Source organism: Tursiops truncatus, chromosome 11 (genome assembly GCF_011762595.2).
Source record: "Tursiops truncatus isolate mTurTru1 chromosome 11, mTurTru1.mat.Y, whole genome shotgun sequence".
Classification (NCBI taxonomy): domain Eukaryota; kingdom Metazoa; phylum Chordata; class Mammalia; order Artiodactyla; family Delphinidae; genus Tursiops; species Tursiops truncatus.
The window spans coordinates 46,869,823-46,887,129 of NC_047044.1; the positions used below are offsets into that span (position 1 = coordinate 46,869,823).

The 17,307-nt window shown below is 36.5% G+C and overlaps 1 protein-coding gene and 1 long non-coding RNA gene across 2 annotated transcripts in view; both read right to left on the reverse strand.

Moving 5' to 3' along the window:
- Positions 1 to 17,307, reverse strand: part of RAB3IP (RAB3A interacting protein) — a 168,079-nt gene that overhangs the window by 52,814 nt on the left and 97,958 nt on the right. The window lies entirely within an intron of this gene.
- On the reverse strand, positions 401 to 11,597 carry LOC109547199 (uncharacterized). Its single transcript, XR_002172950.3, has 2 exons — positions 10,726 to 11,597; positions 401 to 899 (listed from the first exon to the last, which is right to left on the reverse strand). It is a non-coding gene; the product is annotated as an uncharacterized lncRNA (long non-coding RNA).

Below are 17,307 nucleotides of genomic sequence, written 5' to 3' on the forward strand. Positions count from 1 at the left end.
AACAATGCAAAATGAAACAAACAAACAAACAAAAAAGCTGGTTAGGGAAAAAAATGTACCAAAAATAACCTCTCATTTCCTTGTCTAGCAAAATGCTTACTTGTGGACCAGTGCTTGTGTCACATAAAAATTTGCTTTTGCAACTCCTGTACAAAGCAGAGTTGTCTTTAATGTATCTTTCATGAGATCAGTTGTGCACAACTCTGCATTTCACTCCCTTTTTCTGATGTCAGAATAGGCAACTGAAAAAATCAGAGGGCTGAGAGAAAGGGCTGATAGAAGGGCTTAGACTCTAAAATGTATGATCCCCTACAAATGAGTCACTTTAACAAGCTACATATTTATAAGGAAATGTTTTGAGACTTGGCTTTGGATCCAGTTTATTTCACAGACACACAAATTGCCATCCATTAAACAAATATTTATTTACTGCTTCTCTACACCAGGTACATAAATAATCTGCAGTAAGAGGGAAGAGAAGGAGAGATGAGACACAATGAGAAGACCTCCTAGCTTCCCCACAATGTTTCAGTCCCAGGTTCAGGTCTATTCCTGAGTCTTCTTTCATCCCTGCCCATGGGTTCTGAAAACAATCCTATATCCTTAAAATAATTCCCCCATTCTTCTTTGAATGGATTCCTGTTATTGGCCACCAGAAAATTTTCCTAAGTAACATATTTTAATGGAAAGATTGGTTTCTGTTGCAGTTAAAAACTCAAAATAACACTAACTTAAACAAAATAAAGTGTATCCCTCTCATGTATGTGTAGGCAGTGTAGGGTTGATATGGTGGCTCTCTCATCATCATGGACACAGGCTCCTTCTATCTTGTGGCTTCACCATCCTGAAGATGCAGCTTCTACCATCAAGCAGGCTGCTCAAGCTCCAGCCATCACATCCTTATTCCAGGCAGCAGAAAGGTGATGGGGCAGAAGAGAACATCCCTCTATTTAGAAACACTTGCAGAAGTTGTATACATCACTGCACTTACACCACATTGGTCAACACTTAACTATAATTGATGTTGAAACATATAGTCTCTATTGAGTGGCCACGTGTCTAGCTAGAAATCAATGGTTCTAATACTAAAGAAAAAGGGGAGAACAGATATTGGAAACAACCTGCAGTATCTGGCTCATCATCTGATATCACACTTAGGATGGGAGAAATGGTGATAGGGTAGAACGTACAAATAGAGCAAAGGCATTGTAAGGAAAACATGATGGTGAACAGTGCACCTGGGACAAGCATAGGTAGATAGATAAGCCTGGAAATATGTGGGAGCCAGATTGTGGAAGATTTAAATGCCAGACTGAAGAATATGGAATCCAGTACAGTAGTCAGAAGAGAGTTCCTGAAAGATTTTGAGCTGGAGAGTGAAATGATCAAACCAGTGCTTTAGGAAGAATAACATGGTGGCAATGCCTAGAATGTACTTGGGATGGCGGGGGCAGGGGCAGGCGGGGGATGACTCAAGGCAAGGAAATTACTAGGAAGCTACTACGAGATAGTGAGTGTCTATACTGCAAAAAAAAAAAAACAGGAAAGGGGAAACATTTCAAAGGATGAATTTGTCAAATGCAACAACTGAGTAGATCTCTTCCCCTCTTTCTTTCCCCGCACCCTCCTTCTCTAATGTTCAGCATCATTCTACCTTTTTGAGATCAGCGCAGTGATTTTATTTGGGGAAGTACCCTCCTACCATATTCAGTACATGTGACTCAAGTAGAACTGAATTCCCGCCACTTCAGGGGTGAGCATGTGACCCAGGCTTAACCAGTCAGAGAATCCTCCTGGTCTCTGTGATTAGTTCATGATAAGCACATGACCAAGCACGGCTGATAAAAATCAATTCTGGGACTTATGGGAAATTGTTGAGAAAAGTGAATCTCTCTTTCTATGAGGATTGCTGAGAAGATTAAATGTAAGCCTGAGGCTGCTGGCAGTGATCTTGCCACCCAATGAAGAACATGCCTGAGAATGGAACTAACAGGGAGAAGGCAGAACTGAGAGATAAGAAAACCAAGTGTGGGTCCTGAGGACATTATTTCACTTCCTGGATCAAGCTGTGACTGAAGCTGGAGACGCTGAACTTTTTAGTTATATGAGCCAGTAATTATCTCTTAGCTTAAGCCAATTTGTGTTGCATTTTCTGCCACTTGCAAATGAATATACAGGAAATAAAGGCAAGCATGATAATTCCAAGCCTTAAAAACATTGCCATCTACATTTGTCTTATATAGTATTAGAACACTTGGTTCTGATAAATTTTATCTGTTCCAAAAAATCAAATCTACATTCAAAGAGAGGATGTTTGATATAGTTGGGAATGTTCACAATTATGCTGTGAAATTTCTAAAAGTACTTACAGAGTCATAAAATATTGGAGCTGGAGGAGACCTTTAAGTCATCTCACCTCATCACCTGTTTTCACAAATGAGGAAACTGAGACTCAGAAAGATGAGGTGATTTATTCAAAGTCACAGAGCTAATATGTGCTGGTCTTGAACCCAGGTCTTTGGAATACTAGTCTGTATATTTTCATTGTATCATTCTGACACTTCAGAACAGGACATCTAAAAAATGCTTTCAAATACATGTGAAACACATGTAATACAGCACAAACAACTTCCCATGAAGCAACATTTGAAAGCCTGGGAGTGCCAGCAATATTCACCACATTCTTGTGAGGATAGATGGTCTTTCTGCGCAAGGTTGCCGAGACTCATGCCAGTATACAATTAAGAGAAACCAACCATGCTGTGTTGACCATTTATAACTGGACCTGTATAGTTACCTGAGCCAAAAGCAACCCTGTGTGTTTAGAATGGATATGAGGAAAGTCAACCTTCAACAACAGGGATCCACATCTGGGATCCTTCATTCTGTTGAATGAGATAAACCCAGTCAATTCCCTTCTCTTTGAAAATATGAATTTGAAAATAAGTGTACTCAGGGAGAGTGATTATTCAAGCTCAACTGGTAACCCAAAGCAGAATAAACTATCCTTTATGAGGCCTATTAGTCATCCTCATTATAGGAATACTGGGAAGCCACATGTCCTGTAATATCTAATAATCCTTATATCTTTGCAGTAATTCTTTTATGCATTCATTCCCTTATTTACTGAGTGTCCCTTACATGCCAAATGCTGATTTAGATGCTGGGAATATGACAGAGAATAAGACAATGTCCTGGCCTTTATGGCTCTTACATTCTAGTGCAGGAGACAGTCAATACAGGAATAGATATATAATAACATGATAGGTAATGAGGCACGCTATGAAGAAAAATAAAGGAGGACTCATTAGTTCATGAGAACTTGGTCACATGGCCAAACATGGCTATAAGGAAGGCTGGGAAATGTAGTCTTTACATTGAAAGTCATCTGCCCAGGAAAAATGGAGAACTAGCAGTCTGCCACAAAGAATACTGTGGGGGGAGGAAGAGGGGTGAAGTTACATGCACTGTATCTAACACGTCCACAAATTAACAGATAATCCACCATATGGTTAAGTTGACCCTAAGGGAGTACTTGCCTGATTGGTCACATAAACTATAGATAACTTGTATTTCTTGGGTCACTTTTGGGGAGTCTGAGACTTTCTACCTATTAAACTATGCCTTATTTTGATGTTGCCATTCATCAATATTTATTGCCTATAATTAGTGTGCTAAATACCACTCAACTGAATGGATCACATAATATTTCTGAGGTAGGAAAAAAAATGTTTCTCCATTCTCTAAAGAAAACATCCCTGCCTCAGTACTTCTCTAGCGCTACATATGTTATCTCAGCCAGTCTTATTTATAAAAACAGTATCTTTTCTACTACATATACCAAGAGTTCTCACGCAAATGCCCTTGTAATTCAGGCAGTTAATACTATTAAGCGGCCGCCTACAAGATGCGGTTGGTGAGCCACCAGCATCAGAATCACCTGAGGTGTGTGTTTAGCCCAGGCCCTATGAATCAGAATCTTTGAGGACTGGGCCTAATTACTGAAATTTTTAACAAACATTGGAAGCAATTCTTATAATGCTAAACTTTAAGAATCAACAGTGAGATAACATAATATATACATAAAACAGTGGCTTTTAAAATGTATTATGGAGAAACATCCAGAATTAAAATGGTGGAGTAAATACAGCATCTTCTACAAGTCCTTCTACTCTCAGAACTTACCCAGTAGCAAAGATAATGACACACAAAAATGCAAAATCCATTTTCACTGAAAACAGGAGACACCTGAAACCCTAAACTACAATATGTGCAGAGGTACAGTGAAGGACAGGAAGACTGATAAAAAATGTCAATGGCTACAGATCTCAGAAAACATCAACAAAATACACTTCAACAACTGACTTAACTTAGGGGCAAAACCAAAAATCCTTCATCTGAAACGAGGGAATCAAGTATGTGTATTGGCAGCAATGCCTCCTCTCAATCTGATTTATTATGAAAGAGGAGGAGGTAAGGCACAGTTGGAAGAGGAATCATTCAGACATGCCATATATGCAGGAAGCATTCTGTTGCTGAGGCAAGATGGACTCTGCAATGTGAGCAGCCCTGCAACCACCAGTTTCTCTTAGAAGTAGAAGCTGAAGGAACTCATCCACATAAACTTTGTGTCATAAGGAGAATTCCTATTGGGCTGGAACATGTTTGGGGAGGCCCCTCCTCAGCATAAACCTTTGGTAAGTTGCATATTTTGAAAAACTTTTCCTTCAAAGATGAGTAGTCAATCAAAAAGGAACCAGCATACAAAGATACCGTAAGAAAAAAAGAAGAGAATAGGAAACAAATGGCAAATTAAAATTCTCATTAAAAAATGTTGCCATTAAGCAAAAGAAAATTTTAACCAAATGTACAGCCATAAATTTTAAAAGTTAAGGGTGCAACTTGGAAGAGGATCTTTGAAATGAATTTCTGCTGTTTATGAGCTACCCATTCTATGGTATTTTGTTATAGCAACCCGAATGGGTTAAGACAGCAGGGTTATTTGTGGTGGCGGGGAGTTGGAAGCACTCTGGTAACTATCACCAGGAGAGTGAATAAGTAAAAAGTAGTAAATGCACATCATGGAGTTTTATGCCACATTAGAAGCAACTGATTAGAGGGCCACAAAGCAACATGGATGGATCTTAAAAACATAATGCTAAGTGAAAAATAAAGATATATGATCATTACCATGTATGTTCATTGAAAAAGTATATACATAAAAACAATACACATATAACAAAAACACATTGAAAGATGCACATTTAACATATGCGAATGATTGCCTATGGGGGTATAGGAATATGAATAAAAAGGAAGAAATAAATAAGGCTGAACTTGCATGAGTCAACTGTTAATGTAGCAAGTACTGACAATTATGATTAACTCAACTTTCCTAACTCTCTTCACTTGAAATTTTTTAAAATAAAGCAAAACCACAAAAGGAATTCAAATATGAATTAAAAGAAGTGGGAGGAAACAAAATTAAACTATCTCAAAAATGAAGGCAGACTTAGAAATAGCACAAAGGAAAATAAACACTTATTAAGGAAAACAACAAAAACAAAATAAAATATTTTTAGAGTCAGGGAATACCATATTGAGAAAAGCAAGTAAAATGAAATGGAAATAAACAGTTTTTAAAGGATTAGAAAGAAAATTATGTAAATGTTAGAGAGACAAAAGAAAGTCAGTATATGCATAATTAAGAAAGAAAACCAAGAAAATAATCTAGATATTGAGACAGAAAAAAAAAGCTTACATAAATATTTTGAGTGACTTTCCAGAAATATAAGAGGACCTAAATTTATAGATAGAAGGGGCATACAGTATCCCAAAGAAAAAAAATGGCACAGAATAGTCAAACTAGACATAATCTAGTAAAGTTAACGGATTTCAAAGCTAATGAAAATCTTTTGGATAGCTAGTTAAAAATGATCAAGATCTCTATAAGGGGGGGAAAAAATCAAAATCTGAACCAAAGGATTTTATATCCAAGAATTTGATACCAGAGAAACTTGTTCAAGTATAAATGTAATAGACAACATTTTTGAAAATGCAAGCAATATGGTTTTCATGTGCCCTTCTATAGGACATTAGTAGAGGATGAAATTTAGCCAACCATGAATTTAGAAAAAAATTTAAAAAGCTGGCAGTGATCCTCAAATCCACTTATCTGCAGAATTAAGTCTAAAGCAAATGTGAGAATTATGGTCAGAGAACAGAGAGTAAATTTTTTAAAATCCTGACAATATAGCAATGAAACAACCAACAGAAGATGAAAGAGAAAAGAAATAAGGTAAACATTACAAAGAAATGTATAGTTAGTGAATGGGGAGGGGAAGAACAGGAAATATACTGCTCTCTGCTTTGAATAATATCTAAAAATAGTAACAGTTATAAAGTTATTAAGCTATCCACTAGAGCAAAAATACATGCCTTTCAAGTTCAAAAAACATGCATATACAGAGAATATACAGGCCGTATACTGACAAAAAATTAAATGAGTTATATAAAACAAAATCATAACAAAAAATGACAAGTAGACTAAAATAAAACATAATTCTCATTTCAGTAACTATAAAAAGATTAAATTTACCAATTAATTGAAAACTTTTCCCAGATGGAATATCAAACCAAGCCCCAACTATGTGCTATATACGTAAGATAATGAAAACAAAGTGATTTAAAACAAAAATAAAATAGACAAAGGGATACCAAGCAAATGAAGCCAAGATCAAAATTATATCTCAAACAAAGCTTAATTCATGGAAAAAGCAATAAATGAGACGAAGACAAAGATTATTTGTTTATAACAATAAAGTGTGAGCTGAAAAATTAAGATGTCACACGTAGGAACATCCATGCACCAAATAACATAGCATTCAAATTCATAAAGCAAGAATTACAGGAAATTCAAGAAGAAATCCACAGAAACCATGACTAATCACATCATAAAAAATAACAAAATAAGTAAGGATAGAGAAGACTTAAGTAACATAATTAATATGGTAGGTTATATACATACATATATATGTATTTATATACATTTATATAAAGGTATAAATATATATATGCAAATAATATATCTTCTCTTCATTTACCCAGGGACTAGTCACAAAAATTGACTATGCATCAAAATGGGCTTCAAACAGGCCTGGGGATTTTGTGTCTCAGCCCCCTTTTAGTACAACTGGCTTCTCTTTTATTTCCTTCACATATTGAACTTCCAGATGTATTAAACAAAAAAAAGTTTGAAAACCACTGTCACACACACACACACACACACACACACACTTAAACAACAATGTAAAAATATTTATTTTATTTTAAATTTAAAATGTACAGTCCACGTGCCAAATGTATGGACTGGAATGCTATAAAGTAGGTGACCTAACTGACCCTGATTAGCTAGAACACAGACCTTTTCAAGGGCTGTCTCTGCCACTAAGGAATTTGAGAAGTCTGGTATAAACATGGATGTCTTTTATAGGTGGGGTACCTGTAAATGAAAGAGGGGGTAGGGATGCTTTGATACTAATTCAAGACAAAGGAGAAGTCTGATGCTCCTTGCATCATTCATCAGGCAAATTTGTGACTTGAGCTGTACAAGAAATATTCTTTTCCTGGTGTAAAAAAGGAAGTTACCATGGTTGTCAATATGTTTTGTGCCTGTGTTCTTAACCATCACCAAACTGGACAAAGACAAAGCAGTGTGTACAGTTGGGGTTTATTTTAATGAAATCAGAAGGCTAGGTTATGGGAATTTGTTAAAGAGTTGTTTTGAGGTCAAGGACTTTGGTGAATGAAAGGGCTCTCAGAGGCCCAACTTGCTCAACATGCAGGGACCCAAGAGATTGTGCTTTCTTTCTGGTCTGATGAAACATCTGAATGTACTGAGCTTGAAACCACAGGGGAAAGGAATGGCTTTTGTTTCAGGAAGTGAAGATCTGTGGCTCAAACCAGCCATGTAAGTTGAGCTCATGGCAACTTCTCTGAGCTTAATGGAATTATAGATTTGAGGAGTTGCTGTACTATTTTGGTAGAAATAAAGTCCAAATTTCAGAATATACATATTTTGATGAATATGAACCATACTTTAAGTTTCTGCAGCTGCTTTTGATGTGCAAACCTCAAGATGTGTTTGGATTACCAAGCATCTCTCCTATCTGTGCAGCTTGGTTATAAAAGGAATTTAATTTCACAGACCCAAAAGGAAACTGTGTTATCAAAAAAGGCACAATTAGAATTTGAGAAGTGGCATATGAATCACAAAATTGTCCTAAATTTCTGTCCACATAGCTTCCTTTCATGAAACTGCTGAAATTCAGGCTGATAGCAACTATCAGTAACATAAATTTGGAGTAGAAATTCAGGATATACTTATTGAATACAGTCCAGACATCTGAGGAATTGTTCAGCTGCATACATAACAGTATTGTCACTAACATAATCAAAATTAATCAACGAGTTTTTGCTTTAGGTAAATATCTTTCAGGACGAGAAATACTCTGACATCATTCCCATGTGAGATAAATGTTGCCAGACAGGCAGACACTTTTGGCTGCAAGGAATGGGCATCTGTCACCCATTGCTTGAGCCAGCAATGCCAGCTCAAGGCCCAGATGACTCAGATAATTATAGAATCTGACCTTGAGGCAATGATGTGGGAGCAGTGTAAGAAATATCTGAGTATTGCTTACCATAATACTTTATAAAGAGTAAATGAACAATATAAACTCTTAATTAGTCTGTGTCTTGGGGGTCTTGAAATTTCCATCATATTGTGATTATGAGGCTTTGAGTAAGGCCTAGCCAAAAGTTGTGAGTCATCCCTAGTTTTGTAGGCTACATGTGCATTTTTATTAATAGTGACTAAATAATTTTGAAGGACTCTTTCTATATTATCCTAAAAAATCGGTAATTTTGAATATTACCAGGAGAGAATTCAGGCCACACTCATATGAGTGCCTCATTATCCATAAAATAGGAACATCACTATTCCAAAGAAATAAAGAGGACATCTGGTGAGAACCTACACAGATACACAAAAAACAAAAAGGAAGTTACTCAAGCATATTGCAAAAGAAAATCAATTCACAAGGGGAGAAACAAAAGGAAGAAATAACAGAGAAGAACTACAAAAACAACCAGAAAACAAGTAATAAAATGGCAATTAGTACATAACTATCAATAATTACTTTAAATGTTAATGGACTAATTGGTCCAATCAAAAGACATAGGATGGCTGATTGGATAAAAAAGACCCATCTGTATGCTGCCTCCAAGATACTCACTTCAGACTTAAAGACACACACAGACTGAAAGTGAAAGGATGGGAAAAGATATTTCACACAAATGGAAAAAACAAGAAAGCGGAAGTAGCAATACTCATATCAGACAAAATAGACTTTAAAACAAAGACTATACCAAAAGACAAAGAAGGGCATTACATAATGATAAAGCCATCAATAAAAGAAGAGGATATTACACTCATTAACATATATGCACCAAATACAGGAGCATCTAAATATATAAAGCAAATATTAACAGACATAAAGGGAGAAGCTGACAATAATAGGAGAGGACTTTAACACCCCACTTACAACAATGGATATATCCAGGCAGAAATTCAATAAGGCAACAGTGGTATTATATTAAATGACACAATAGACCAGTTAAACTTAGTAGATATCTACAGGACATTACATCCAAAACCAGCAGAATACACATTCCTTTCAGGTACACCTGGAACATTCTCCATGATGCATCACATACTAGGTCACAAAACAAGTCACAACGAATTTGAAAGGATAGAAATTATATAAGGCATTTTTTCACAACAGTATAAAACTAAATCAATTGCAGAAAGAAAAACGGGAAAAGCACAAACGTGGAAACTAAACAACATGCGAATAAAACCTAGTGGGTCAATGAAAAAGCAAAGAGGAAATCAAAAAATACCTTGAGACGAATGAAAATGGAAACACAACTTTCCAAAATCTGTGGAATGCAGTAAAAGCAGTTCTAAGAGGGAAGTTTATGGCAATACAGGCCTTCCTCAAGAAACATCTCAAATAAATAACTTAAACTACCACCTAAAGGAATTAGCAAAAGAAGAATTAACAAAGCCCAAAGTCTGCAGATGGAAGGAAATCATAAACATTAGAGAGGAAATAAATAAAATAGAGACGAAAATACAATAGAAAAGATACATGAAACCAAGAGCTGTTTTTTTAAAAAGATAAACAAAATTGATAAACCTTTAGCCAGGCTTACCAAGAAGAAAAGAGAGATGACCTGCATAAACAGAACAAGAAATGAAAGAGAAGTAACAACCAATAACACAGAGATACAAAAAATCATAAGAGAGCGGAGGTGCTACTATGGCTTCCAGTGGGGTTGGCCTGACCGCTGCAAGGCTCGGCAAATGAAGCTCCCAAAATTCCAGACAATGTGGGAGATCGGCTTCAGGGCGTCTACCACTTCGCTACCAATAGGAATGACTTTCGGAGGAACTTGATCCTCAATTTGGGACTCTTTGCTGCCAGAGTTTGGCTGGCCAGGAATTTGAGTGACATTGACCTCAGCCTGGGGTGTAGCCATAAAGACACATGGAACTCTTGTGCTGTACTCAAACCTTCCAAAAAACGAAGCCTCCAATCTGTGACCATCACAAGACTTGCCCTGATGGCAGCTGAAATTTGATTCAGATGGGCACCTTACCTTCCCTGCCTGATTTCCTTTTCTTTGCTGAGTCCACTCAGAACACCCTTCTCTGGTCAGCAGACAGGCTTCAGCTAAAGTGTTGTCCTCTGTCCTGTAAAATTCTGTACATAATTCCTAAGTTTCTGCAGAAGGTGGTCTTTGCTCTTGTCCTGAGGCATAATGTAATGATATTTTAACAAATAAGGTCTGTACACAAAGAAAAAAATCACAAGAGAATACTATGTACAGTTAACAAATTGGGCAACTTAGAAGAAATGGACAAATTTCTAGAAACATACAAAGTGCCATGACTGAATCAAGAAGAAACAGACAATTTGAACAGACCGATCACTAGTAGTGAAATTGAATTTGTAATTTGAAAAAAAAAAAAAAAAACTCCTAGCAAACAAAATTTCAGGACTGGACAGTTTCACAGGGGAATTCTACCAAGCATATAAAAAAGAGCTAATACATATCTTTCTCAAACTATCCCAAAAAATTGAAGAGGATGGAACTCCAAAATTCATTCTACAAGAGTACTATTACCCTGATACCAAAGCCAGACAAAGACACTACAATAAAAGAAAATTACAGACCAATATCTTCTATGAATATAGATGCAAAAATCCTCAACAAAATATTGGCAAATCAAATCCAACAATATATAAAAAGGATCATACACCATGAATTATTCCAGGGATGCCAGGGTGGTTCAATATTCGCAAATCAATCAATGTGATACACCACATTAACTAAAGGAAGTATAAAAATCACATGATCATCTCAATAGATACAGAAGAAGCATTTGACAAAATTCAACACCGATTAATTATAAAAACTCTCATCAGAATTGGTATAGAGGGAACATATCTCAACATAACAAAGGCCACTTACAACAAACCCACAGCTTACCTCATAGTCAGCAGTGAAAAGTTGACAGTCTTCCTCTAAATTCAGGAAGAAGACAAGGATGCCCAATCTCACCACTTCTATTTAACATAGCATTGGAAGTCCTAGCCATAGCAATCTGACAAGAGAAAGAAATAAAAGGTATCCAAATTGGAAGGGAAGAAGTAAAACTGTCACTATTTGCAGATAACATGATACTACACATAGAAAACCCTAAAGTCTCCACCAAATAACTATTAGAAGTAATAAATTAATTCATTAAAGTTGCAGGATACAATATTAGTATACAGAAATCTATTGTTTTTGTATACACAAGAAATTATCAGAAAGAGAAAGCAAAAAATTTCCCATTTAAAATCACATCAAAAAGAATAAAATACCTAGGAATAAACTTAACCAAGGAGGTGTAAGACCTATACTCTGAAAACTATAAAACCTGATGTACAAAATTGAAGAGGATACAAAAAAATGGAAAGACACCCCACGCTCTTGGATTTGAAGAATTAATATTAAAATGGCCATACTACCCAAAGAAATTTATAGATTTAATGCAATCCCTATCAAAATACCCATGATATTGTTCACAGAACTAGAACAAATAATCCTAAAGTTTATATAGAACCACAAAGAGCCTGAATTGCCACAGAAATCTTGAGAAAAAAAGAACAAAGCTGGAGGTATCACCCTTCCTGACTTCAGACTATACTACAAAGCCACAGTAATCCTGACAGCATAGTGCTGGCACAAAAACAGACACATAGATCAATGGAACAAAATAGAGGGCCCAGAAATAAACCCATTCACTAAGGTCAATTAATATAACAAAGAGGGCAAGAATATACAATGGAGAAAAGACAGTCTCTTCAATAGATGGTGCTGGACAACTACGTGTAAAAGAATGAGATTAGAACATTTTGTCACACAATATACAAAAATAAACTAGAAATGTATTAAAGACCTAAATGTAAGACCCAAATGTAAGACCGCAAACCATAAAACTCCTAGAAGAACACTCTTTGACATAAATGATAGCCATATTTTTTTGGATCTGTTACCTAAGGCAAAAAAAAAAATAAAAGTAAAAATAAAAGCAAAAATAAACAAATAGGACCTAATTAAACTTAAAAGCTTTTGTGCAGCAAAGGAAACCATCAACAAGATGAAAAGACAACTTACTGAATGGGAGAAATATTTGCAAATTCTATGACCAACAAGGGGTTAATATCCAAAATATATAAACAGCTCATACAACTCAATATAAAAAAACCAACCCTATCAGAAATTGGGCAAAAGACTTGAATAGACATATTCCAAAGGAGACATACAGAGGCTAACAGACACGTGGAAAGATGCTCAACATTACTAATTGTTAGAGAAATACAAATTAAAACAACAATGAGATATAACCTCACACCTGTAAGAATGGCTATCATCAAAAAGTCTACAAATAACAAATGTTGGCAAGGATGTGGAGAAAAGGGAACCCTTGTACACTGTTGGTAGGAATGTAAATTGGTGCAGCCACTCTGGAAAACAGGATGGAGGTTCCTCAAAAAACTAAAAATAGAACTACCATATGATCCAGCAACTCTACTCCTAAGTATATATCTGTAAAAAAATAAAAACACTAATTTGAAAAGATACAAGCACTCGTGTGTTCATAGAAGTGCTATTTACAATAGCCAAGATATGGAAGCAACTCAAGTATCCATCAACGGATGAATGGATAAAGATGTGTTACATATATACAATGGAATATTACTCAGCCATAAAAAAGAATGAAATTCTGCCATCTGCAGCAATGTGGATGGACCTAGAGAATATTATGTTTAGTGAAATAAGTCAGACAGAGAAAGTGATATCACTTATACATGTAATCTAAAAAATAATACAAACGAATGTATATAGCAAAACAGAAGCAGACTCACAGATATAGAAAACAAAACTAGTGGTTACCTGTGGGGAGAGGGAAGGGGAGGAGGAGCATGTAGGAGTACGGGATTAAGAGAAACAAACTACTATGTATAAAATAGATAAGCAACAAGGATATATTGTACTTCACAGGGAATTATAGCCATTATTTTGTAATAACCTTTAAAGCAGTATAATCTGGAAAAATACTGTATCAGTGTGCTGTATATCAGAAACGAATATAATATTCTATTATATTAAATCAACTATACATCAATAAAAAGATAATAAATAAATATTTAAAAATAATAATAATTTTGTCTTTCCTACTTTGTCTGATCAGTATTTTACATAGTTTCAGGCATATTTTGATTTTTATTTTACAGCAGGTCTATGTTATTAAGCTTCTCCGAGAAAGAAATCAAAAGTGCCCAAGAATAAAGAATATTTCATATTCTATAACACAATAAAATCTACTGTTTAAAGGTGTTAGCTGACTCTTAAAGTGATGTGCTTATTAAGGTCAAGAAAATTGAAGATTTCAGAAATGCCATAGTTAACCATTTAAGGGAAAGTGGGGGAAGGGTACCATAGAGATCAGAAGCTATAGCAGTGCACTGGACAGTGAAGAGGACGAGCTGTCCTAGAAAAGAGGAGAAGCAGATGGAGTCCCTGTTGCTTCCCATAAGGGGTCATTACCTTCAAAACTGTCAAGATGTCAAAGCATTTACAAGATTAAAAATATACATATAAGGTAAAACAGTTTTCCTCTAAAACATACCTAAAACCCAAGGTGTTTTCTGATGTAGGAGACATGTAAAATTTCCCACGAGGTGGTGTTTTTCGTATCAATGAACACTTCAAGCCCAATATTAGGGAATGCACAGTATCCTCCTCATGTTCTCACCCCTAGGCTATTGCCTGACTAGTTATATCTGCCTAAATAATAGAGGTAGGGAAACCCAGGATGGGCAAAGTCAGAATGCATGGAATTTCATTTCTGTATTTATTCAAGACATTTATTCACTGACAAGATAACTCAGATGGAAAGGCTTTGTGCATATGCAAAAATGGAAAGTAATCTCCGCTCAGGGCTAGGAGTCACCTGTAGAGTAGCATGCCTTATCAGTGTTGTAGACCTCCATTTGAAAACCCAGCAGATCCCAGTCAGGGGCATAAGCCCAGAACTGCCAGACCCTGTGCAAAACGCAATGGGACATAATTAATGCAGCCGCAAGGATCAGATCAGTAAAGCTCCAGACAAGTGTGGAGACTGATTTCAAATAAGATCTTTCGTTTCAAATTACTTTTAACACTTTAGATTTGTCCTGCAGAAAGACTGTACATGCTCCTTAAAGATAATTACTATCATGTGGGAAACTGGGGACAGCTTGAATGTCCCTCATAAGGAAATGGCAAAATAAATTATGGCATATCCATTCTCTGGAATCTTAGGCATTTGTTTAAAAGAATGAGTTTCGTCTCAAAATCCTGGCAGGGAAAAATGGCTACTTTTTTTTAACAAAACAAATATCAGAACAATGTGTATACGATTCCATTTTTACAGATTTTCCATTTTTGCAACATTTCCATTTTGCAAAGCAAGTTACTGGATGCAATCTTTGTGCACCTTCTCAGATTTCCTCTACTGCCTCTTTTTTTCTGAAGGGAACCTCAACACCCTTATTACACCCTGACCACAATCATTGCCTTTGCTGAGCTCCCTGAGATGGCTGGAGTTCAAGTTGGAACTTTGGGCCTGCGTAGCCCTTGCTTCCCACACTGAGTCCTATCAACATCAAGTCATCACTTGAAATGCCACACTGTGAAGCATAGGAATTGGCTTCCTGGGTGGCTGTCAAGGGCTGAAAATATGGAGAGTTACTCTGCTATGAGGTGAAACTTGGCTAATCGGAAGTGAAAGGCAGGAGGCATTTGAGCAGAAAAATTCCCTCCCCTCCCTCTCTGCAGTGGACCACTCTGAAGTGTGATTTCTTCTTGCAGCCCTTCCAGACACACCTTCTGCTCACCTGCTATGTCTTTACCAGGCCTATTGTGAAATGTGGCCAGAGCAGTGACACATCACATCACACTGCTTTGCATCTTTCTTACCTCACTTCCACTGTTTCCTCACCCTCACCATCTTCAGCTTGCATTTCCCAAGTAAAGAGGCCACATGTTAATCCTTGCCTCTGCTTCTCCAGTCTAGAGGACCCAAGCCAAAACCACGAGCAAACTAGATATTGAGGCTCTATATACATTTGTAGTGAATGTATTACACATGCGTAGACCTAACTCTTTGCTTGTAAATGCATAGAAATATGAGAAGGATACACCTCAGACCTTAAACAGTAGTTCGCCTTTGCTTACGTTTTTTAATAAATATGTATTACCTTTATGTATTTATCTAAACAGTAAGTTAATACCATAAGACCATGCCATATTAACAAGCCTAGCATATGCTCCCCTGCTTTACTCCTTTGCAGGCAATAAATCATTGTATTTCTCAGGCAAAATTAGTCTATAATATTCTTAAAATTTTTAATCTGTGTGACAGTTAATCACACACTTCCCCCACTCACACACAGCCACCCCCGACACACACAAATACACACACTTCCTCCCTGCTGGCAGACTACAGTTCTATTTGTATTCACCCTTCCAGTTGTTCCCCTTGTCACCTTGGGAGCATGAGGGACAAGCCAAAAAAAGTGCAGAAAAGCAGATCAGAGCCATGATATCATGAAGGTCGTGTATTAAGCAACAGTGAAGACTCCCACCCCCAAAATTCTTGGTTTGTGAGATAAAAAATGTGCTCAGGGCTTCCCTGGTGGCGCAGTGGTTGAGAATCTGCCTGCTAATGCAGGGGACACGGGTTCGAGCCCTGGTGTGGGAAGATCCCACATGCCGCAGAGCAACTGAGCCCGTGAGCCACAGCTACTGAGCCTGCGTGTCTGGAGCCTGTGCTCCGTGGCAAGAGAGGCCACGATAGTAAGAGGCCCATGCACCGCGATGAAGAGTGGCTCCCGCTCGCCACAACTAGAGAAAGCCCTCACACAGAAACGAAGACCCAACACAGCATAAATAAATAAATAAATAAATTTATTAAAAAAAAAAAATGTGCTCAGTGTTTAAGACACTTTAAATTGTATATTCTGTTAGTTGCCTTCAAACCATCCTGGGGTGACTCTTTATAGGTATATGTATGTGCGTGTGTGTATGTCTGACTTTATATACATAATAATATGTAATGTACTATATATATTACCATCAGATACAGGGTATCATGAGAAGTTATATTTGTCTTATTTACCTTCATGTTCTCAGCTCCTAACATGGCACCTACACATTGTAGGAGGTCAACAAACATTTCTTGAATTGAACTGACAAACTCCATTCACCTCAATCTGTAATTTACATATTATACATCCAGTGGGAGGTTATAAAATAACAGAGAAGGTAAGGTACACACAAGAAAATCCAAATCACTTCTCATCCAAAAAGCTTAAGGCTCTCAGTAAAGTTAACAATAATCACCAAGCTGCATTATTTAAATCATATCATATTGCACTGTCTACAGGGTAGCAGCAAACTGCAGTGAAAATTAAAAGATCAGACTCCTGTTTCCATATTTTTCTAGATATAACCAATTAAAAACAACTTTTAAAAGAATTCTGGTTTTGGTACAGTAATCATAGTAAATACTTGAAAAGAAGAGTATAAATAAGATATTAAGACAACGGAAATAGATGAGTCACAAACAAAGAGTTCAGGTGGGTG